We start from the raw sequence: 25,681 nt of genomic DNA on the forward strand, positions 1-25,681 counted from the left end.
AAACTATGAGAAAGTGCCGGCATTGCTCCTAACAACCAGTCTGATCCAAGTTGCCATATTTGAAGTGCGTGTAAGAAAATAAAACCAAGAATGTGATTGGATATTCTCAAGCTAGACTTCCCTTGAAAGCCATTTTTAAGTTTTAAATAATACCATTTATTGATCCTTTGCACAATCATTGCGTGCTAAGTTTAGACACAGCAGCATCTTTTCTAGCCCTTCAAATATGGCATTTACACCTCACCAATATACTATACCTCCTTCCTGCATCCCTTGAGAAAAGTTTTGGTCTGTTGCCTTCACATAATACCTGTGAACAGTGCCAAGAGTGCAAATCTTGCTTCTCTCCAAGTAGCAGAGAAGGGGTTACAGAGCAGAGCAGATGTGCAGCATTTGTAAACTATCTGGTTTCGTGCCAGGGATGCACCGGAGGGGCCAAGAGATCGAAAATTACCACCTGCCGCTGGAACCTCAGTTTATATATTAGAAGATAATAAACAGAGCATCCCTCTTGGAGAATACAGAGCCAGCTGCACTGGAATCAGATATATGGAGTGAGAATATAGTGTACAAGAGAGAGAAATGGGAATATAAATGTGATTGGAGAGGAAGGATGTATACAGCCAGGATGAGTCAGAAAAGATCCAAGGTTACACTCATTATGGTTCTTGTGAAAGAATAAAAAATAGAAATGGTTCTCCTCAAATCCATCTGAAACTTTTTACTTTAGGCTTTGATAGAGTTGAGTTGGGTAGATCCTCTGTTTGTGTTTTTACTGCTGTCAGTGTCCATGTTGGGTGACACTCAAGCCATAACTGTGAACCGAGTTTCCTTTTTCCCATCTCTTAATATTACCCTTTGGAGAATCCACAAGGGAACCAGTGACACTGTCACAAGACCATGGTGGATTCTGGCTCAGTTTGGGCCCCCCTTCCTCCCCCACAGCCTTATGGAACACTTCACAGGTCCAAGAAAACTGCGGCCCATTCACAAAGTGCAGTGAGCTTTGCACATGCCCAGAAGGAAATCGGTTGTGAAGCCGCAAGGCTTCACTGCAGCTCTCCCTTAGTCAAGATGGCCAGCACCAGATAGCCGGGTGAGGACACAACTGGATGCCTGGACAGGTATGTGCCCTAATATTAAAAGTCAGCAGGTACAGTATTTGTAGCTGCTGACTTTTAATTTTTCTGGCGGGAGCCTGGAGCTCCTCTTTAAGGTATGCTATATTCAAGTAAGTATTTGGCATTTTTCGCAGTGGAGTAGGGAATGGCCAGGGAGGGATCACTTCGATGCAGTTGGCCAGCTTAAACATGTATTGCAATACATATAAACCAAGCACCTCTGTTTTAATGCAAAATTATTCTAGAAATATGTAAATGTGCATAGTAGTGTGCAGAGGGTCAATTTAGTATTTTTTTTTTTAATAACCCCGACAAGGCCACAAACTGGACATTACAGGTAAAGACCTTAATGAGTACCTACTCTTCTCAACTCTTTAAAAACCTTAAGGCTGGGTTCACACCTAAGAAGGATCCGTCGCACAGCAGGGCTCCAGTGCATCCTGGTTCACCATTTCAGGTCCGATTTCAGCCCGAACTTTGGGCTGAATTTGGACCTGAAACGGACCAAAAAAGGCACGCGTTTTTCCTGCAAAACGCACCAGACCTGCTGCGGAGATATGTGAACCCGGCTCCATAGAGAGCCAGTCACATTCTCCTGCTATGCGAATTGAATGTGGGGAAACCCGCATCCAATTCGCTCCCTGCATCCAATTTGCATAGATGTGAACCCTGCCTAAAGGTTTTAATCGAATTTGGATGGGCAAATGGTCAGGACTCGGTGATGGGCAATCTTTCTAATGGGAACATACAGTAGACAATGTTAAAGGCTTATTAGAATTTGTAATCCTCCCCCACTTAAACAGGTCTTGATCCAGGAAACCCATTCACACCTCCACCATGAGGAATAGCAGTATTCCCAAACTTAACCGCTTCCCGACCGCCTCATGCAGATATACTGCGGCAGAAGGGTACATACAGGCAGATTAATGCACCTTTACATTGCCCTTTAAGAGGCGGCTTGCGGGCCTCCGTGACCTTGATCGCGGGTCCCGTGGACCCGATGTCCGTGGGGATACCCACGATCGTCTCATGGTGAGGAAGAACGGGGAGATACTAATGTAAACAAGCATCTCCCCGTTCTGCCTAATGACACTGTCACTGATTACCGCTCCCTGTAATCGGGAGCGGTGATCAGTGTAGTGTCACACACAGCCCCCCCCCAGTTAGAATCACTACCTAGGACACACTTAACCTCTACAGCGCCACCTAGTGGTTAACTTCTTCACTGCCAGTGACATTTTTACAGTAATCAATGCAATTTTTCAGCATTGATCACTGTATTAATGCCAATGGTCCCAAAAATGTGTCAAAATTGTCCGATGTGTCCGCCATAATGTCTCAGTCACAATAAAAAATGCAGATCGCCGCCATTACTAATAAAAAAAATTATCAATAAAAATGCCATAAAACTATCCCCTATTTTGTAGACGCTATAACTTTTGCGAAAACCAATCAATAAACGTTTATTGCAATTTTTTTTACCAAAAATATGTAGAAGAATACATATTGACCTAAACTGATATAAACTTATAAACTTATATATTTTTTGGGGATATTTATTATAGCAAAAAGTAAAAAATAATGTTTTTTTTTTCAAAATTGTCGCTATTTTTTTGTTTATAGCGCAAAAAATAAAAACCGCAGAGGTGATCAAATACCACCAAAAGAAAGCTCTATTTCTGGGAAAAAAAGGACGTCAATTTTGTTTGGGAGCCACGTCGCACGACTGCGCAATTGTCAGTTAAAGCGACGCAGTGCCGAATCGCAAAAAGTGCTCTGGTCTTTGGCCAGCCAAATGGTCCGGGGCTTAAGTGGTTAAAGTTGAACTAAAATAAAAAATACTATCTTACAGTCTGACGCCTACAAGGTCCCTTACTGGCACTAGCATCTTCTCCTGTTTCTTACAGTTCCAATCTTCGACCACCTTGATTGGACAGCACAGGAAGACATAAATTCTGTGCATGCACAGGAGTGTAGTCATCCCTGCACACAGGCACCATGCCGGAATGTAAACTGAGCTGCCCAGTTGTAAGCGCAATGTAGGTTCTACAGAGGATTGCATAGCTCCCAACTGTCCCTGATTTCGAGGGACTGTCCCTGATTTGGAACAAAGTCCCTCTGTCCCTTTTTCTTCATTATTTGTCCCTTGTTTCAGTCTGATCTATATAGTTGTATATAAAATGCACTTTTTATCTTCAAAAAAGTGTTTCCCAGCGCTAAACCTTTCATTCAGTTTCTAAATGGCTGCATTTGTACATTTAAAAAGCCACTGAAGGGCATTGATAGGTGGCACTGAAGGGTACTAATAGGTGGCACTGATGGGCACTGATGGGTGGCAGTGATGGGCACTGATGGGTGGCAGTGATGGGCACTGATCGGCACTTGTAGGTGACACTGATAGGCAGCACTGCTAGGTGGCATTGATAGATGGCACTTGTGGGCACTGATAGGTGGCACTGATTGCTGGCACTTACGTACTGTGGGCACTGATTGGTGGGCACTGTGGGCACTGATTTGTGCCACTGGCAGGCGGTACTGGTGGGCACATAACTGGCTGTTCCTCTTCGGGACCGATGTCTCTACAAACAGAAGCCGGTGGTCGTCTTTTTTTCTCCTCGAGCTGTCAGTGTGAGAAGAAAAAAAAAACGATTACCGATCCTCTGTTTACATCACATGATCAGCTGTCATTGGTTGACAGCTGATCACATAGTAAGGGGCCGGGATTGGCCCTTTACTCAGATCTGTGATCACCCGAGGCTCATTGACTCAGCGCGCACCGCACGCCCCCGCACGCGAGCCTGCAAAGGGGAGGACATCAAAGCAAAGCAGATCCGCGCTGTAGCCGTCATTCGGCTATAGCGCGGATCTGAAGGAGTTAAATAGATCTCAGTGCAAAAAAAAAAAAAGAAAATTTTTATTGGAAAGACGGACATTTCAAAATTCTGTAAAGGAGTAAGACTTTACTTTGATTTCACTGCCCTGCTCTAAAAGATCACCTTCGCCTGAAATGGTGTTGTTCCACTTTAAGCGTTTAATAATTTCCCTGCCGCCAATAGGAGAGTTAAATTGATTTGAAGCCTATCTTTAAACTACAACTCGTCATCTCTTTAATGTCTGTATTTCATTACTGAACTAAATTCCCATAATGTTCAGCCACACAGCGATGATACTGATTCATGTAATCCCGGACGGTGTCTAAGTAAAGTGGTGCCTTTTAAGTCAGCGGTGTCCTTATCATATCATCTTTGTGGTCTTGTTTACAAGGTGTATTCACTGCGAGCACAGATTTTAGCGGCACAGCTGCCAGATGTCGTAAATAATTCACAGACCCGGCCACGGACTCCCAAGATGGAACATTACCCACTGAGCACATTAGACCGTGCGCTGTATCTGGCTGTATCAGTGCACATATTGAACACGCTGTACTGACAGCACTCTGTTTTACAGTTACTGGCTAGGAGAGTCAACCCAGGGAACTAGACATGAGACCCAGTGATATCAGCGTTACAATACACGATACATTAGATTTACAAGATGGAGACAGACGTGAGAGATTCTCGCTTTATACAGTGCATTGAAAAGGTATTCATACCCCTTGAAATTTTCCACATTTTGTCAACCAAAAACGTAAATGTATTTTATTGGGATTTTATGTGACAGACCAACACAAAGTGACACATAATTGTGAAGTAGAAGGAAAATGATAAAAGGTTTTCACATTTTTCTTACAAATAAATATCTAAAAAGTGTGGCGTGCATTTGTATTCAGCCCCCTTTATTCTGATACCCCTAACTAAAATCTAGTGGAACCAATTGCCTTCAGAAGTCACCTAATTAGTAAATAAAGAGTCCACCTGTGTGTAATTTAATTTCAGTATAAATCTAGTTGTTCTGTGAAGCCCTCAGACATTTGTTAGAGAAACTTAGTGAACAACAGCATCATGAAGGCCATCATGAAGGCCAAGGAACACGCCAGACAGGTCAGGGATAAAGTTGTGGAGAAGTTTAAAGCAGGGTTAGGTTATAAAACAAATATCCCATGCTTTGAACATCTCACGGAGCACTGTTCAATCCATCATCCGAAAATGGAAAGAGTAGGGCACAAAGACATGCTGGTAGGTTAATTGGCTTCTGTCCAAAATTGGCCCTGGTATATGCGTGTGAGGGACCTTGGATTGTGGGCTCCTTGAAGGTAGGGACAGATGTGAGTGTGTGATGTATGTGTGGAGCGCTGCATGAGTTGACGGCACTATATAGGTACCTTAAATAAATAATAATAATAGATTAGCATCTTAATGAGACACAATGTACAGGGATAGGGACAATTGTAGACACGCACCCACACTCAGGTTAAACTGGATGGACTGGTGTCTTTATTCAACCTTACCAACTATGTAACTATGCAACTATGTAACAACTGCAAACCTACCAAGACATGGCCATCCACCTAAACTGACAGGCCGGGCAAGGAGAGCATTAATCAGAGAAGCCACCAAGAGGCACATGGTCACATTGGAGGAGCTGCAGAGATCCACAGCTCAGGTGGGAGAATCTGTCCACAGGACAACTATTAGTCGTGCACTCCACAAATCTGTCCTTTATGGAAGAGTGGCAAGAAGAAAGCCATTGTTGAAAGAAAGCCATAAGAAGTCCCGTTTGCAGTTTACGAGAAGCCATGTGGTGGACACAGCAAATGTGGAAGAAGGTGCTCTGGTCAGATAAGACCAAAATTGAATTTTTTGGCCTAAAAGCAAAACACTTTGTGTGGTGGAAAACTAATACTGCACATCACCCTGAACACACCATCCCCACCGTGAAACGTGGTGGTGGCAGCATCATGCTATGGGGATGCTTTTCTTCAGCAGGGACAGGGAAGCAGGTCAGAGTTGATGGGAAGATGGATGGAGCCAAATACAGGGAAATCTTGGAAGAAAACCTGTTAAAGTCTGCAAAAGACTTAAAACTGGGGAGGAGGTTCGGCTTTTAGCAGGACAATGACCCTAAACATACAGCCAGAGCTACAATGGAATGGCTTTGATCAAAACATATTCATGTGTTGGAATGGCCCAGTCAAAGTCCATACCTAAATCCAATTGAGAATCTGTGGCAAGACTTAAAAATTGCTATTCACAGACGCTCTCCATCCAATCTGACAGAGCTTGAGCTATTTTGCAAAGAAGAATGGGCAAAAATTTTACACTCTAAATGTGCAAAGCTGGTAGACATCCCCAAAAAGACTTGCAGCTGTAATTGCAGTGAAAGGGGGTTCTACAAAGTATTGACTCAGGGGGGCTGAATGCAAATGCACGCCACACTTTTCACATATTAGTTTGTAAAAAATTTTGAAAACCATTTAACTTCCACTTCACACTTATGTGCTACTTTGTGTTGGTCTATAATATAAAATCCCAATAAAACACATTTATGGTTTTGGTTGTAACGTGACAAAATGTGGGAAATTTCAAGGGTATGAATACTTTTTCAAGGCACTGTATGTAGCATTTATGAAACCGGTCCAGCAAATGTGGTTCATCTTCTGCTAGCGGTGAATATTCTTTTATTGGAAGGCCAACATTTTTGTAGAAACAACTTAAAATGTAAGCTGTTAATGGTTCTTAAAGTAGAACTATGGGAAAACATACTTTCATTTTGGATAGAGTAAGGGAGGGTTATAACCCTTGTTTGTGTATGTTTTTTTTTCATCTGTCTCTTATTGGGGAGATTTCCTTTTACGTTCTGTCCAATAGTCAAAGCAGGAAGTGAGAGGAAATCCCTGCAAATTAAGGGAATCTCTTAGGGCTTCCCTAGGTGTAATACTCTCTAATAGGGATGAGCCGAACACCCCCCTGTTCGGTTCGCACCAGAACATGCGAACAGGAAAAAAGTTTGTTCGAACATGCGAACACCGTTAAAGTCTATGGGACACGAACATGAATAATCAAAAGTGCTAATTTTAAAGGCTTATATGAAAGTTATTGTCATAAAAAGTGTTTGGGGACCTGGGTCCTGCCCCAGGGGACATGGATCAATGCAAAAAAAAGTTTTAAAAACGGCCGTTTTTTCAGGAGCAGTGATTTTAATAATGCTTAAAGTCAAACAATAAAAGTGTAATATCCCTTTAAATTTCGTACCTGGGGGGTGTCTATAGTATGCCTGTAAAGGGGCGCATGTTTCCTGTGTTTAGAACAGTCTGACAGCAAAATGACATTTTGAAGGAAAAAACTCATTTAAAACTACTCGCGGCTATTGCATTGCCGACAATACACATAGAAATTAATTGATAAAAACGGCATGGGAATTCCCCAAAGGGGAACCCCGAACCAAAATTAAAAAAAAAAAATGACGTGGGAATCCTCCTAAATTCCATACCAGGCTCTTCAGGTCTGGTATGGATATTAAGGGGAACCCCGGCCAAAATTAAAAAAAAAAAATGACGTGGGGTTCCCCCAAAAATCCATACCAGACCCTTATCCGAGCACGCAACCTGGCAGGCCGCAGGAAAAGAGGGGGGGACGAGAGTGCGGCCCCCCCTCCCTCCTGAACCGTACCAGGCCACATGCCCTCAACATTGGGAGGGTGCTTTGGGGTAGCCCCCCAAAACACCTTGTCCCCATGTTGATGAGGACAAGGGCCTCATCCCCACAACCCTGGCCGGTGGTTGTGGGGGTCTGCGGGCGGGGGGCTTATCGGAATCTGGAAGCCCCCTTTAACAAGGTGACCCCCAGATCCCGGCCCCCCCCCTGTGTGAAATGGTAAGGGGGTACATAAGTACCCCTACCATTTCACGAAGAAAGTGTCAAAAATGTTAAAAATGACAAGAGACAGTTTTTGACAATTCCTTTATTTAAATGCTTCTTCTTTCTTCTATCTTCCTTCATCTTCTGGTTCTTCTGGTTCTTCTGGCTCTTCTGGTTCTTCCTCCGGCGTTCTCGTCCAGCATCTCCTCCGCGGCGTCTTCTGTCTTCTTCTCCTCGGGCCGCTCCGCACCCATGGCATGGGGGGAGGCTCCCGCTCTTCTCTTCTTCTTTTCTTCTCTTCTTCTCTTCTTCATTTTCTTCTCCGGGCCGCTCCGCAATCCATGCTGGCATGGAGGGAGGCTCCCGCTGTGTGACGGCGCTCCTCGTCTGACAGTTCTTAAATAACGGGGGGGCGGGGCCACCCGGTGACTCCGCCCCCCTCTGACGCACGGTGACTTGACGGGACTTCCCTGTGGCATTCCCCGTGACGTCACAGGGAAGTCCCGTCAAGTCACCGTGCGTCAGAGGGGGGAGGGGTCACCGGGTGGCCCCGCCCCCCGTTATTTAAGAACTGTCAGACGAGGAGCGCCGTCACACAGCGGGAGCCTCCCTTCATGCCAGCATGGATTGCGGAGCGGCCCGGAGAAGAAAAGAAGAAAAGAAGAAGAGAAGAAGAGAAGAAAAGAAGAAGAGAAGAGCGGGAGCCTCCCCCCCATTCCATGGGTGCGGAGCGGCCCGAGGAGAAGAAGATAGAAGACGCCGCGGAGGAGATGCTGGACGAGAACGCCGGAGGAAGAACCAGAAGAGCCAGAAGAACCAGAAGAACCAGAAGATGAAGGAAGATAGAAGAAAGAAGAAGCATTTAAATAAAGGAATTGTCAAAAACTGTCTCTTGTCATTTTTAACATTTTTGACACTTTTTTCGTGAAATGGTAGGGGTACTTATGTACCCCCTTACCATTTCACACAGGGGGGGGCCGGGATCTGGGGGTCACCTTGTTAAAGGGGGCTTCCAGATTCCGATAAGCCCTCCGCCCGCAGACTCCCACAACCACCGGCCAGGGTTGTGGGGATGAGGCCCTTGTCCTCATCAACATGGGGACAAGGTGTTTTGGGGGGCTACCCCAAAGCACCCTCCCAATGTTGAGGGCATGTGGCCTGGTACGGTTCAGGAGGGAGGGGGGCCGCACTCTCGTCCCCCCCTCTTTTCCTGCGGCCTGCCAGGTTGCGTGCTCGGATAAGGGTCTGGTATGGATTCTTGGGGGACCCCACGCCGTTTTTTTTTTTTTTTTTTGGCGCGGGGTTCCCCTTAAAATCCATACCAGACCTGAAGGGTCTGGTATGGAATTTAGGGGGAACCCCACGTCATTTTTTTTTTTAAATTTTGGCCGGGGTTCCCCTTAATATCCATACCAGACCTGAAGGGCCTGGTATGGAATTTAGGGGGACTCCCACGTCATTTTTTTTTTTTTTATTTTGGTTCGGGGTTCCCCTTTGGGGAATTCCCATGCCGTTTTTATCAATGAACTTCTATGTGTATTGTCGGCAATGCAATAGCCGCGAGTAGTTTTAAATGAGTTTTTTCCTTCAAAATGTCATTTTGCTGTCAGACTGTTCTAAACACAGGAAACATGCGCCCCTTTACAGGCACACTATAGACACCCCCCAGGTACGAAATTTAAAGGGATATTACACTTTTATTGATTGACTTTAAGCATTATTAAAATCACTGCTCCTGAAAAAACGGCCGTTTTTAAAACTTTTTTTTGCATTGATCCATGTCCCCTGGGGCAGGACCCAGGTCCCCAAACACTTTTTATGACAATAACTTGCATATTAGCCTTTAAAATTAGCACTTTTGATTTCTCCCATAGACTTTTAAAGGGTGTTCCGCGGCATTCGAATTTGCCGCGAACACCCCAAATTGTTCGCTGTTCGGTGAACTTGCGAACAGCCAATGTTCGAGTCGAACATGAGTTCGACTCGAATTCGAAGCTCATCCCTACTCTCTAATACTAATGGAGAAATTGCATATTTCATATTTACTTATTATTATTATTGTCTCTCAATATCTAATAAAGAATTCTAAACCTGGCTAATAGGCCATAGAAGACATAAGAATGCCTCAAAGCCTTGGCTAAGTGATTATACAGGACAAAGTCTGGTTACTTTAGTTGACTCACTTGATAGGAATGTGAGTGTAAACTGACTAAATTGACAGTCCAGCCCACTCCTTTCAGGCCAGTGGAGGATGGGTTAACCATTCCCTTATATAACACACAGCTTTTAATACTAGTCTGGTCTTCAGAGCTTACAATCATGCATGCGTCTGTGATCAACTGTGACACACTGCATACGCAGATGGGACTCCATGGCGAAACAGCATCTTTAGTTACTAAACCCAGGACCTTGGTCTCCCACGGTACACAGAACATGGAAATGCAATCGTTTTATAAATATAAACAGCTAATCAGTGTCAGTGTCTGGTTAAAGCTTGTAGGAGGAGTTTTCATTCTCCCCTAATTGTCCTATGAGGATGCAGGACCCCTGAACCTCTATCTAGACAGTGCTGATTGGCCCTGTGCTGATCACATGCACTCTCCCAAGAAAAAAAAAAATTCTAGCAATGCACACCAAACTGAGCATGTGCAGCTTGTCCCCTAGCCTCTGTTCTATCAGGATAAAGATTAGGGACTGTGAATGAAGGGGAGGAACAGAGAAGAGGATTAAACAGCCTTTTTACACAATGCAGAGAATTAACCCCTTGGGTTTCACAGTGAGTATAACAAGCTCTGATGTATATACAGACTGATTTTACTGTTGTGGGATAGTAACACTTTAAGTATTCTTGTCATATTTTCTTTATCTGTAATTTCTTTTAATAAATGTTATACTTGTCTATATTTGTGCGATCTCTCTTTTCAATTATCGAATACAACCCAAAAAAAAAACCAAAAATGGAAACTATCACGTGACCATCATACAAAAAATACAAAGCACATTACTATGCTATTGACATGAGTTTTCATCGACTTTGATAGAAAATGCATTGGGGGTGGGGAAACACTTGTGAATTCAGCCTTGCTGTCTAATAGGAACATTTTAGAGATAGTAAGGGTGGGGCCAGGGTTCGGCATTCCCAGGAATTTAAAAAACTTGCAGATTACTTCAGCCAGTAATTCACAGCCCAGTGCTGGACCCTGCTCATTACTTTTAGGCCTTGTGCATAGAGGCATTAAGAACAGATGGCTCAGACTTCTGTACTGCCCCTGACTGTCACTGATGCTTCATCCACTCCACCAAATGCCTAACATAGCTTTCCCAAGGGTTTGAAACACATCCCACAGCTGCAACACTTTGCTTTGTGGCTGTGGCAAGTTTAAACCCGGCTTGTCAAGTTTGACAGGCGGCACCGCCTGTCAAACATACCCATTAAAGTCAATAGGACCATGCCGCAATCACGAGCCACATGCTTGGTTCAATGCAAAAACCCCGTTCAGGAGTATTTCCTCCTGAACGCCTGGAAGCTGCTGCTCTACCACTTTTTTGAAAAGCAATCCCCTGTGGATTGCTTTATAGTGGGACGGTAGAGACTGCCACCAGTGTGGACCTAGTGTAGTGCTTACCCCCAAAGAGGCCACTGAAAACAGACAGGTTCTCCCACAGTAGTACAGAGGCTGCCAGTCACACAAGCTCCCAATGTCAACTAACAATCACGGACCAATGTGCATTGTTACTAATCATGTGATCTCAGTTATAAAACAGAATCCCATGAGGTTTATTCTTTCACATGCTAGTTGCAGCTGTCCCTGTGTCCCTGTGTACACCTTCAGTATGCAGATCCACCGCAGCCCCCCTAATACTTACCTAAGCCCAATTACCATCCAGCAATGTGCACGAAAGTGGCTACTCTCCCAAGTCTCTGCCTCCTCATTGGCTGAGAAACAGCAGTGAAAGCCATTGGTTCCCGCTGCTGTCAATCACAGCAAGTGAGGAGGGAGTGGGGGGTGGGGCCAAACCGTGCTCTGTGTGTCTTATGGACACACAGAGCTGGGTTTGGGAGCGAGCATGCACAAGCAAGCCGGGGGCACTCGGAGAACAGGAGGTACCAGGAGCCGGGAGGGGGACCCGAGAAAAGGAGGATCAGAGCTGCTCTGTGCAAAACCATTGCACAGAGCAAGTAAGTATAACATGTTTGGTATTTATTTATTTTTTATTATTTTAACCTTTAATGTCATTTTAAAGCTGTATTCCAGGCAAACCGCTAGATACATAGATGATATACTGTACATACAGTAAATGAGAGCTATTTTATGTGCCTATGTTTTTTTATTTATGTTCATTCAGTCCTGAGATTTACACAGTTTGCCACACAGCAGAGATCTAATAGGTCTAATAGGGGATCAAATGCTTCCCTGCTGCAGTTTCACTTTCACTTACAGGTCTTCTTTCTGTCACTCTGTTCTCTCTCCCTATCAGCCTGCTCCTTAAACTGCAGCACACCTGGCTGGCTCCTTGTGCTGCTTCATCCACTCCATTTCTGAGCTCTGCTGTAAGAGGCTGATACCAAGTCAAACTCAGGTACTTACACTGCTTGCTTTTAAAATAATGCATTAAGGGCACTTTCACACTGAGGCGCTGGCCGCGTTGACAGTAAAGCCCCGCTAGTTTTAGCGGGGCTATACTGTCATTTTAGCGGTGCATTTCGCCCGCTAGCGGGGTGCTTTTAACCCCCACTAACGTCCGAAAAGGGTTAAAAGTGCAGCTGCCGAATCGCTTTGCAGGTACTTTGGCAGCGCTGGCCATTGATTTCAATGGCAGGGGTTGTTTAGGAGCGGTGTATACACAGCTCCCGCACCACCCCAAAGATGCTGCTTGCAGAGTGTATTCTGACGGAAAAACCAGTCGTGTGTACGCGGCATAAATGTTAAGGTGCGTGTTATACGTCGGTGCGTGTTATACACCGATAAATACGGTAAAAAAAAATTTGGGGGGGGGGAGCGGAACCCCTCTTTAAGCAACTTTTATTTATTGGTAGACTAGAAGGACACGGGGAGGAGCTTTGATTATCTTGAATTTTGTGTTATTAATAAATTCACCCTATGAATCTATATATGTGTATATATTCTAAAAATAGTATGCATGACATCTACTGTACATAGCCTTGATTCCTGGCAGTTATGTTTCTTTTTTTTTTCTGGTCTTACAAAAATAACCCCCTGACGAAGGCCTTAAAAAAAAAAAAAAAAAAAAAGTCTTTATGACTTTATGAGGACAAATTAAATGTAAGCGTTGTATTCATCTCACCTCCTACAGACCTGTCACCTCGCTGGGGACAGCTATCATTAAACAGCCTTCCTACTTCCCGACAGCTTCTAATGTCAGCAAAAAATACCCCGAGAACTTCATTAAACCTTCTGACCTGCCTCCTGCTCTGAATGTGCATGTGTAACGAAGCAGCCATATTTAATGATCGGTGACCGCTAAGGGTATACAGAAAGCTTTAACTCCATTGTTGCCCAAGGATCAAGAATGTCTGATACGGCTATGGTTAAAAGGATACTAACTGGGTCATTAACATCCTTTCCTTACTGTGATGGAAAGGCATAACAAGTCATACTGATCTTAAATGACAAGCAGCAAAGTCAGTGACAAATGTACTAGCGGAGGTGGATTTGCAGACTTTGAGAAGCTTTGTCTTCGGTTTGAATATTAGATGACAACTGAAAGATCCAAAAATGGTGACACGCATAAAATGTATTGAAACAGTTTAGTTTGCTAAAGCCTAATAACATATAAATTTTTTTAACATTGTTCTAACTTTGTTTTTATCTTTTCAAACTGATGCCATTGGCACAGGTCCATTTCACACACAGGCAGCAAAAGGGCAGTAAATATAGGCGACTGATCTGCTTTTTTTCTTTTTACTGCCCCGGACCGCCCATCTACATCGTAACGCTGCAGCTAGTGTAGTACACGTGCCGTGGCCACAATGCAGTAGACATGTGCATTCGTTTTCGTCCAAATGCATGTTCATCCGAATTTTGTGTATTTTCGTTATCGTTTTAACAAACGATAGCGAACGTGCAGAATCCGAAAACTGAGAGATCTGACATAAACAAATGCTTTATTTTCCTTTTCGTTGCAACAACAGTTCGATATAGGTAGAAGATTCGACATGACGCTTACAATAGTGATCTGTGTCCATCGAACCTGTGGTCAAATGTGCCTGTGTTTTCTATTACAAGTGATGTTTACATTCCTTGTAATAGGAATAAAAGTGACACTTTTTTTTTTTTTAAACAGTGTAAAAATAAAAATAAATAAATAAAATCATGTAAAATAAATAATAAAAAAAAAAAAAAAATTTTTAAAACCCCCTGTCCCGACGAGCTCGCGTGCAGAAGCGAACAAATACGTGAGTAGCGCCCGCATATGAAAACGGTGGTCAAACCACACATGTGAGGTATTGCTGCGACCGGTAGAGCGAGAGCACAAAATTCTAGCCCTAGACCTTCTCTGTAACGCAACACATGCAACCTGCAGAACTTTTTAAACGTCGCCTATGGAGATTTTTAAGGGTAAAAGTTTGACGCCATTCCACGAGTGGGCGCAATTTTGAAGTGTGACATGTTGGGTATCAATTTACTTGGCGTAACATTATATTTCACAATAATAAAAAAAATTGGGCTAAATTTACTGTTGTCTTATTTTTTTATTCAAAAAAGTCAATTTTTTCCAAAAAAAGTGCGCTTATAAGACCGCTGCGCAAATACGGTGCAAAAAAAAGTATTGCATTGACTGCCATTTTATTTTCTAGGGTGTTAGAGAAAAAACAATATATATTGTTTGGGGGTTCTAAGTAATTTTCTAGCAAAAAAACCTGTTTTAAACATGTAAACACCTAAAATTCAAAACGGGGCTGGTCCTTAAGTGGTTAACTGCTTCAGCTCCGGAAGGTTTACCCCCCTTTCATGACCAGGCTATTTTTTTGCGATACGGCATTTCATTACGTTAACTGACAATTGCACGAAAGTGCGACGCTGGACCCAAAATAAAATGTTTATTTTCCACACAAATAGAACTTTCTTTTGGTGGTATTTGATCACCTCTGCGGTTTTTATTTTATTTTATTTTTTTTAATTTATAACAGGAAAGGGGCCCACATGGACCGAAATAATACAAGGCGATACATAACACAACACACCATCATCCAACAAAGTTCATAATACATCTACATGACTTTCTCACATTGTTGTTAGAATACGTTTACATCATGTTAGATACCATTGAAGTTTTTATTCAGTTATTGTTCTTGCTCGCTTCGCGGCGATACTGTGGTTACATCTGGGAAACGTGTATTGTATTATCGAGCGACCCTCCAATTTAGAGGAGGGCAACTGTGCCCCCTAAAAGTGCGGTGTGGTGGGATAGTGTGGTCCTATGAGCACCCTCTCTACTTTTTCCTTTTTTCTCAAGTAGCGTAGGAGTGTCCTACAGCAGGGGATAGAAGAAAGGGTAGAAGAAGGAGTAAGAGGAGGGGTTGAAGGGGAGTGGGGAAAAAATGTTCCCCGTGATCACGGAGTGTTTGGGAGAAACAGATCAAAGGTACATCTATAATTAATTTGTGTTGTGGGTGTTCAATCATCTATTATAGGTTCACGTAAGGCCTGACCATCAGCTGAGTATATGAATATGTTCCACAGCTGCCACGTTTTGGAAAACTTCTCTTGTCTGTTTTGTGCTGTGTGAATGAGGTCTTCCATCTTTTTGATTTCCTCTACTATTTTGATCCATAAATCTATGGTTGGTGGAGTTGGGGATTTCCAATGTTATGGGATACAGGCTTCAGCTGCGTCTAGGAGGTGTTGGATCACAGAGTTTTTGTATGTCTTTGTGGGTATATTTGATGCGTGCAGGAGGAAGAAAGCTGGATCATCAGTGATGTTGTGGTCTGTGAAATTCTGTACCGTCTTCCGGATTGTTTGCCAAAAGTTTGTCAGTCTAGGACATGTCCAGAAAACATGTAATAATGTCCCTTTTTCTGTTTGGCAACGCCAACAGAGATCCGATGTCGTCAGGAAGAATTTGTGTAACAATGATGGGGTTCTGTACCATCGTGATAACATTTTGTAATTTGTCTCCTGGGTTTTGGCGCATATAGAGGATTTGTGCGTGAATCTGAGGATTTGTTGTCTCTTGGTTGTGTTAAATATACAGTCTAGTTCTCTCTCCCACTTAAGTAAGCCCGGTGGCATGAAATCTGTTGGGGTGTATTTAAGAGTTTGTAGGTCTGGGAGAGTGTGTGTGGCAGTATCCCCGAGGTCGAGCATAGCTCTTCTAGAGTGGTTAGCGGTTGATTACTGCCCGTGGGGGGTTGGATGGAGTTCAGGAAATGGCTCAGCTGAAGGGATCTCAGGAAGTCCAGACGGAATGGACCCGTGGGGTCAGAGAGTTCTGTAGTTGTTTTCCAACGCCCTCCAGAACTAAAGTGGGAGGCTTGGTGCAGACCCGTCTCACCCAGGCCCCCAAAGATCGCATCCCGTAAACCCGTCGTGAACAGTGGATTTCCCAATATTGGGTATAGAGGGGAGTTTAATGAAGACAGATTTTTCCGAGAGAGAAGCCGGGCGCAGATTTGTATTGTATTTCCTATCAGTGGATGGCGCTTAATCTCCGCCAGTAGGGCCGAGTGGCACCACGGAGCTCTCCGTAGGGGGACTATACTTTGGTTTTGCTCTAGTTGGGTCTAAAGCTTGGTGTCTTGATGACAACACCAATCTATCAGCTGCCCCAGATGCACTGCCTGGTAGTAGGCACGCACATCTGGTAGTGCTAGGCCACTGGATTGTTTGGGGAGGACAAGTAATTTGTTTGTAAGTCGTGGTCTTTGTTTGGCCCATACAAATTCCGTGAATATTGACTGCACTTTCTTAAAATAGGTTGCAGGTATGTTTACAGGCAAGGCTTGCATAAGGTAGAGGAATTTTGGGAGTATGGACATTTTTAATATGTTGCAGCGCCCCAACCAGGAATGTAGACCTGTGGTCCAATTGTTTAGTAGTGGTTTGACAGATTTCAGTAGTGGTGGAAAATTTAATTCATAAAGTCTTGAGAATGTTTGGGGGATTCGTGTACCTAGGTATTTCAGGGACGTATTTGTCCATTTCAGGTTAAAGCCCGATTGGAGATCCACAAGTCATGGTTGCGGTATTCCTACACTCATCGCCTCTGATTTAGTCAGGTTGATCTTCAGATTAGAGAGGGCACCGTACAATTCAAATTCCCGTAGTAGGTTTCAGAGGGACATTGTAGGTTTCGCGATTTAGAACATAAGGTCATCCGCGTATGCGGACACCTTATATTGAGTTTGGTTTATCATTATTCCTGAGATGTTTGGGTTTAGTCTGACGTGACACAGAAAGGGTTCGAGGGATAATGCAAAGAGGAGGGGTGAGAGAGGGCACCCCTGCCTCGTCCCATTGGTCATTGGGAATAGGTCTGATGTCACTCCGTTGGGCCGGATCCTGGCTGTCGGATTTGTGTAGGCTGCCATTATCCATCTCATCATATTGCTGCCTATCCCCACGTGTTGAAGCGTTTCAAACATTAAGGACCAGTTCACACGGTCGAACTCTTTTTCGGCGTCTGTGTTTATGAAGACACTTGGTGTTTTTGTGAGATTGGCCGTGTAAAAGCAGGTTCAGGACTTTGGTGGTGTTGTCCCGTGCTTCTCTGGTTGGTACAAATCCCACCTGATCTAAATGTATTAAGTCTGGAAGGTGCAGTTGTAGTCTGGAGGCTATTATTTTTGGTAAACAACTTGAGATCAGTGTTGAGTAGGGAGATTGGACGGTAACTCCCGCATTGGGTCAGGTCCTTTCCTTTTTTAGGAATGACCGATATTTGGGCTTGCAACGTGGAGCTATGGAACATACCTCCCTCACTAAGGTTGTTAAACAGCTTAATCAAGTGGCTTCCTAGGGATGGTAGTAAAGCTTTGTAGTACTGAATTGTAAGGCCACCTAGACCTGGGGCTTTACTTGGTTTGGTGTTGCCTATTGCCAATTGCACTTCAGGCAGCGTAATTGGTTCTTCTAAAAGGTCTCGTGTTTCAACCGATAGGGTGGGTATTAGGGAGGTAGTTAAGTACTCTGCCATATGTTCTGGTGTTGGTTGTGTCACAGACAGGTTGTATAGCTTCTCGTAATAAGATCTGAATTCGTTGGTAATTTGTTGGGGTAGAGACACTTTTTGGCCGGCCGGGGAGTTCACGTATGGTATATATGATGCTAACTTTTGAGCTTGTAAAGACTGTGCTAGCAGTCTACCACATTTATTTCCCGCTACGTACACCTTTTTTTGGGAGATTTGTGGTGCCACCTTAGCTTTAAAGTGGAGCAGTTCTGTAATCTGCGTTCGTACTGTGTCAAGGTTGACTCTCAGTTGTCTGGTTTGGGTCTGTTTGTGTGTGGCCTCTAGCATCTGTAGTTTGTTAAGTAGTGCAGTCATTTGCACAGTCCTTAGCTTTTTAAGTCTTGCTCCATGTTTTAAAAGAATGCTACAGATCACTGCCTTGTGGGCCTCCCACACCAGGCCTATGTCACTATCTGTGGTATCGTTAGTTTGGAAATAATGTGTTATTTCTCTTACCACATCAGACAGTACCTCCGGGTCTTGTAGGAGACTCTCGTTAAGTCTCCATGGCTTCCTATGTCCCCTGTAGTAGTCAGTAAGAGCATACCGCATCATGACTGGGGCATGGTCTGACCATGTTATGGACCCTATCGTGGTGCCCCTGAAGTTGGCCGTGTGGTATTAAGAAGTAGTCTATACGTGAGTAGATGTGATGTGGGCGGTTATAGAATGTATAATCCCGTTCACCGGGGTGGAAGAGATGCCAGACATCTATCAGTTGTGCAGCGTGGAGAGCTGAGTGTATTACTTTGCGTGTACCTCGAGGGGTGGAAGAAGTCCCCAACAAGGTGTCTTCTGTAGGGAGCAAGGGGATATTGAGATCGCCACCTACAATGAGTTGGCCTTCTGAGAAATCTTGAAGTAATTTCAGGTGTCTTTTGATAAAGGTATCCTGTTGACAGTTTGGGGCGTAGAGGTTGGCCAAAGTCATCATCACGTCACCTATCATGCCCTTAAGAAATAAATATCTTCCCATCGGGTCTGTTTTCATAGCGATCAGGGACCACTGGATTTTTGCTGAAATCTGGATAGACACTCCCCTAGATTTGGCCTCAGAGTACGTGGAGTGGTATACCATCGGATAGTATCTATTTTTTAGGATAGGTAAAGCATTTTCCCTTAGGTGCGTCTCCTGCAACAGAACAATGTCTGCTTTCATGCATTTCATGTAATTTTGTAGCATCGGTCGCTTTTCAGGGACGTTAAGTCCTTTTGCGTTTAAAGTGACGATGTGAAGTTCGTCCATGATCGCGGGGGCTGGAGGGGGTGAAGCGGGATGGAGTTGGAAAGAGGGAAAAGTAGTAAGGGTGTGAAAAAGAGAGAGTAGGGTAAGAAGAAGAGTGAGGGTGTGTAGCCCTCTAAAGGGGGTTTTATAGAATCTAAAGTAGTTAGCAAAATATTGCTTTTACGCTCTTCAGGAAGGCCTGAATGACGAGCGTGGGCCTAGGTGGGAGTGTGTTCAGCAAGCGTCTTGGGAGGCTCCTGGGTCTGTCCCGACCACCCCCCCCCCGGCCCATCCTGGGAGTGTGTGGGAGTGGGCAAGTATTATGCATCTGGTGCTACAGGACTTATACTTTAAATAGTTTTGGGATTTGTGGAACTTAAAAGGTCTTTTATAACAGTTATTGCTATCTATAACAAACATTACAACTGACACAGTAAATATGCAGGTTGGTCATACAGCAAAAACAACAAAATCATCCCCCATGTAAGTTTCCATTCCCAGATTTGCTCCTCCAGGGCTAAGACAGCACTACCTCCGAATCACATCCCACCAGATATCATTCGTGTACTAGAAGAATCCCCACCCATCATTTTACTGTCTGCCATATCCTCATGAAACACTCATAGTCGCACCTTAGTAGATGACATACATCTGTGGTCGCCCGTTGGTATCAGGTGTATTGTAATCTTACCATCCCTTCGAGAATAGTGCTGACTACGCCTGTGTCAGCAGACAGGTTGAGAGGTGGTAAGAAGGTCCTGAGACAGGTCAGTCATCTGTGGTGCGGCAGAGTCTGGTATTGTCCAGTGAATGGGTGTGCACTAGTTTAGACTACTCAGATAGCACGTTGTGGGCTGGCAGCCATCCTCCGATGAAGTAGATGCAGACAAAATGTTCGTGGTGAGGGAATCCCTGAATTGCAATATTTTATGTTTTGCCTGATAGGCAAAGAGTTGGGGGCTGTCCCCGAGGTTCCGGGGGGGTACATCTTAGGGCGAAATAACAAAAGAAACCTAGAAAACATAGCCCAGCCTGCACCTCGGAGCTCCCGGGTAGTGTCTCAAATGGTTTCATCTCGTTCTAGGGGACGGTGCAGTTGTCTCGTAATGAAGAAAAAGGGGGAGATATAGGTAAAACAGTGGGGCGTTCTGCCCAGGCCAAGGTATGAAGACATCTTTCCTCCACCAGGTCTCAGTGTTGAGGTGGCAGTCTGGGAACGGAAGGTGTCAGGTGGGTATCAGTCTGTGGGGCTTACCATTAGAAGTGTCATGTTACCAGTTCCTGCAAGATATTCTTCGGTGTCCAGAGAAGAAGTATAATCATGACTCACGTGACCTGTTGTTAGTTGAGGCGCGGGGGCGTCCCCGGAGTCTCTGAGAGCGGGCAGGCTGGTTAGGTCTGCTTGTTGTTGGGCCCGAACGGCCCGTCGGTCTCGGGATTTTTGTTAGCCAGTTTGGCACTTGGACCGGGTCAACTCCCAAAAAGGTCAACGAAGCCTGACCTAAGCGGAATATTACCACCAGAGGATATCCCCATCTGTATGTGCAGCCCTGACGTCTAGCAGGTTCCAGCGCCGGTTTCAACATAGCGCGACGTTGCAGCGTGGCTCTGGAGATATCCGGGAGTATCTGGATATGTGCTACATCAAATTCAATTTCTCCATTTTCCCAGGCTCTGCGTAGTATAATCTCCTTTGGGGCGTATTGGTGTAGACAGCACAGCACATCGCGGGGCCTTGCGGGATCCGTGGGTTTTGGGCCCAGGGTGCGGTGTACCCTGTCAATTTCCAAAGTGGGTGGTGGGGTCTCCAGCAATCTGTGAACTATGGCTGTAACTGTCTCTGCGAGGTCCTCAGGCCCCTTAGCTTCCGGAATCCCCCGCAGCCACAGGTTATTGCGGCGGCTACGGTCCTCCATTTCTTCTAAATGGAGCTGCATCTCTTGGGCCTCCATGGCATGAGATTCATGCGCCCGTTCTAGGGCCAGCACCCGGGTTTCCAAAGCGGAGGTTAAAGTTTCTCCGGCGGTCACACGGTCAGTGATTGTGTGCAGTTCTGTCTTTACCTCCTGTATGTCCCTGCTGTGGGCTTCCTCCACAGGCTGGATAAGGGCTTCTATGTCTGCCCTCGTAGGAAGGGCCTGAAGCATGGTGCGTAGGTCATCATCCAGATGGCTTTGACTGTGTGAAGGGCCGCCTGGCTCCAATCGGAAAGCGGCCGGGGTCCCCGTGAGGTGGGCTGGGTCTGGGGAGAGTGTAGGGATGGATGTCTGTGACATAGCGGTACCTCTCTCTGCCCGTGCTGCACGTGGTGCGGACACAATGGCGCCCGGCGAAAGTTCCTGTCTGCCTCTGAAATAACGATGGACACCAATATGAGGTGTCAGGAGACGATTCCCTCGTGTGATCGATCTGGTCCTGTAGTGTTTTGGGGTGCTCATGCCTTGCCCACATGTAATTAATTTGATTTTGATCCGTATTTATCCGGCCATTGCTAAGCCACGCCCCCGGTTTTTATTTTTTTGCATTTAACGGTTGGTTGCTACGTGTTACAACATCCACACATTTCACCCTGCTGCCAGACATCCATTAGACGCACTCCTTTAGTCAATGAACAGTCTCTTGCTTGTTTTTGTTATTTTATTAGGGGATTGAACTTGGTTGAGGAAAGGGGACACGGGGTGCCCATAAGATGAATTAGTACTTTGAAGAATATAGTAACTGCGTCACACTTCTCAGAAGAACAAGATGGCTGACCCTAAACTTGACAGACTTTTAAATCAGAACCAGTGGCGGTCAATTGCTGCCACTGTGCCATCAAACGCAGCCACTGTGCCCATCAATTGCTGCCACTGTGCCATCAAACGTAGCCACTGTGCCCATCAAACGCAGTCACTGTGCCCATCAAATGCAGCCGCTATGCCCATCAGTTGCTGCCATTGTACCATCAAACGCAGCCACTGTGCCCATCAATTGCCGCCACTGTGCCATCAAACACAGCCACTGTACCATCAAACGCAGCCACTGTGCCCATCAATTGCCGCCACTGTGCCATCAAACACAGCCACTGTACCATCAAATGCAGCCACTGTGCCCATCAATTGCCACCACTGTACCATCAAACACAGCCACTGTACCATCAAACGCAGCCACTGTGCCATCAAACACAGCCACTGCAATGCAAGCCTGTGTAAGGACACTTGTGATTAATGAGGGGTGTGGCTGTTACTCAGCTATGCCAGCACAGAGCTTTGGAGTGTAAATGTAGTATTTATTTAACAATCAACAAAAGCGTGAGCCAGACAAATGCATTCCAACAATTGCTCCTTAGTCTGCGCTTTCAAAATTTGGTGGCAATAATCCCTGTCTTCTGTTATTAGTAGCGAAAAATACAAAACCTCCTCAAAATGCATCTTGCAGCAATTAACAAGTGCTCAGATCTAATTGCCAGGTGCAGCCGATCTGATTGTATGGTTTCAGTATTATGTCACGGATACCACATCCAGGCATCCAGCAGGGGTGATCAGATTAGTTGGCTGCACTTAAAAGAATCAGGACCAGATGAATAAGTGAAAATATATATTTATTAAAGATAATGACGCACTTGTAAACCAACACCAGTAAACCATAAACAAGTAAGTGAAAAGTAAATGAACACAGCAAACCTAATATAACACCCAACTAACTATCTAACTAACTATATACAAGTGAAGGGAACACACATAAGCAAAACAAGACAGGAACAAGTGATAAGGGGAACAGGAAGCCAAGTAATGGACAGTAAGGACAGTAAAGAGAGCAGGAAGCAGGTTCCAAGGATCGGTCTCTGGATCAGGATTCAGGACAAGAGACAGGAACAGCTCAGGCTCAGGCAGGGACACAGCTTGCAGGGCAAATAATGAAGCACTGGTCCTAGCTGCAAGGCGGGCTTATATAACCCCAGCAGTCCTAACAGGTGCAGCCTAACGACCAGTGTGGTCCATCTGCTGGGAAACACCCGCTGGTGGCCAGCAGAACTACACCCTTTGGCTTTCAACACAACAGTGCCACCAGCCGGTGACTTAAACAAGGACACAGGTCCTGACACATATATCATATGAAAAAAAGTATGGAATGATACAATGCACCCAAACAGATATATTGTATAGTGTGTTTTCCAAGTGGCCCGACACATTTCAACCAGTGTGGTCTTCCTCAGGGATTTGCCCTTGGTTAGCACATCAAAAGAATTCTATAGCTCGTAACATAAGTCAATGCAGTAGGTTAGCGATGCCGGAGGTCATTGAGGGCGGTTTTTCGAAACGCGTCTGAACCACTTGGAAAACATACTCCAATATATCTGTTTGGGTGCATTGTATTATTCTGTACTTTTTTTATATGATACATGTCATGCATTTTTTAATGTTGAGTCATTTCCTCTACTCATCTGTAGAGGGGAGATTTTAGATTCTTCTAAATAAATACCTGTTTTTATGTCAGTTTATGTCAGTTGTGTGTATATACTGAATTATCCACCCCTCGAATATCATAAAGCCCCGGTGCTCCTCACTATTCCCCATTTCCCTTGTGGAATGTGCCGTAACATTCAGCATAACATCAGAAAGTGAAAGTAAATTGATTGTAAAGAGGAACATGTCTCCTTTTCCATGTTTCTGTACTCCAGTACTTGGCTACATCTGCTTAACCCAGCAGGAAATATTCCAATTTAATTTCTGAATGATGCCAACATACAAGATATATATTTATTTCAGATCTTTATGATTGTCTTTGGCCTGGAGTTCTCTACCTACTTTTGGTTCTGACATTATAGCCAGGCCTTGATATAATCTGAGGTTCCAGGTGGCCCTTTCTTATGCCGCGTACACACGGTCGGACTTTTCACCTACAAAAGTCCGACAGCCTGTCCGACATACTTCCGGCGTACCTTCGGCGGACTTGCGGCAGACTTTCTTACGAACGGACTTGCCTACACACGACCACACAAAAGTACGACAGCCTAGTACGCGGTGACGTACACCAAGTCCGACGAGACTATAAAACGGAAGTTCAATAGCCCGTACGACACCCTTTGGGCTCCTTCTGCTAATCTCGTGTTTATCTCGTGTTAGTAGAAGTTTGGTGAGAGACGATTCGCGCTTGTGAGACTCGTATTTTTCAGTTCGTTTTAACTGTTGTTCAGTCTGTGCTTGTGAGGTTTGTATCTGCTTTTCAGTGCGTTTGGTCAGTTGGCATTGAGAAATCTTTGTTTTATTGGCCGCTCGTTCCTGATTTTCAGGTCGTTCTTCACAGGCCTTGCTGTTCTTCAGTGCGTTCTGTTAAGTGCGTTCTGACCAGCCGACCGTTTTGAAACCATGTTACCTGTACGTACTCGTCATCGAGCTCGTGCATTGTATGTGTTTGGTGCTGTAGTTTATTCTTCAGCCCAAGACCAGTCCATGAACAGGGCGAGGAGGAGTTCATGGACCAAGAATTGGTTGCTTCAGCGTGACCAGTTCTGTCACATGCCTTTGCTCCGTGAGATCCGTGAGAATAATCCTGAGGATTTCAGGAACTTTCTCCGGATGACGGACCCCGTTTTTGACCGTTTGTTGGCTTTGCTGACCCCCTATATCAGCAGGCAGGATACCTGCATGAGGCAAGCCATCACTCCGGAGCAGAGGCTAGTTGCCACGTTGCGGTACTTGGCGACAGGGAGAAGCCTGCAGGACCTTAAGTTCTCGACAGGCATCTCCCCCCAGGCTCTGGGTATCATTATCCCAGAGACCTGTTCTGCCATCATCCAGGTCCTGCAGAAGGACTATATTAAGGTAAGATATTTTTCTTTTATTAGCATCACATGTTCTTTTATGTAATCTTTGATAATGTAATGTATTTCTTGCTTCAAACACTACTTACCATCATTGCAATATAGTGTGAATGTCCCCTTTTTATCCTCACACATGCTGGATTTTTTTCCTGTTATTTTTTGTCATGCATGTATATTTTCCTTCAATAACCTCCCCAGCATGCAGTGATGTGAACATATCCACCTAGTCTACTCATTTTGAATGTATTTTGTTTGAGTGTATTTAGTGTGCTTATAATTAGCAATTAGCTAGATTTCACAACCCCCCCCCCCCCTAAACTCACTCCAAATAGTGTGCTGCTAATTAGCAATTAGCTAGATTTCACAACCCCCCCCCCCCCCCACCACCCTCGTAAAAATTTGCTTGAATGTTCTGTGGTGTTGATTTGTCTCAAGCAAATATATGTTGCACTTTGCTAAATGCATGTGCACTCTACAAGTGCATTTGTTCCAGTGCTTTAGTAAATGAGCAGAAGCTCTGCTGATTTCCATCATCAAATCATATGCAAGCCTCAAAGTGTTTTCATTAATTGCCCTTGCATGTGATTGTGTACTCCTT

This window comes from Aquarana catesbeiana, linkage group LG12 (assembly GCF_042186555.1).
Source record: "Aquarana catesbeiana isolate 2022-GZ linkage group LG12, ASM4218655v1, whole genome shotgun sequence".
NCBI lineage: Eukaryota > Metazoa > Chordata > Amphibia > Anura > Ranidae > Aquarana > Aquarana catesbeiana.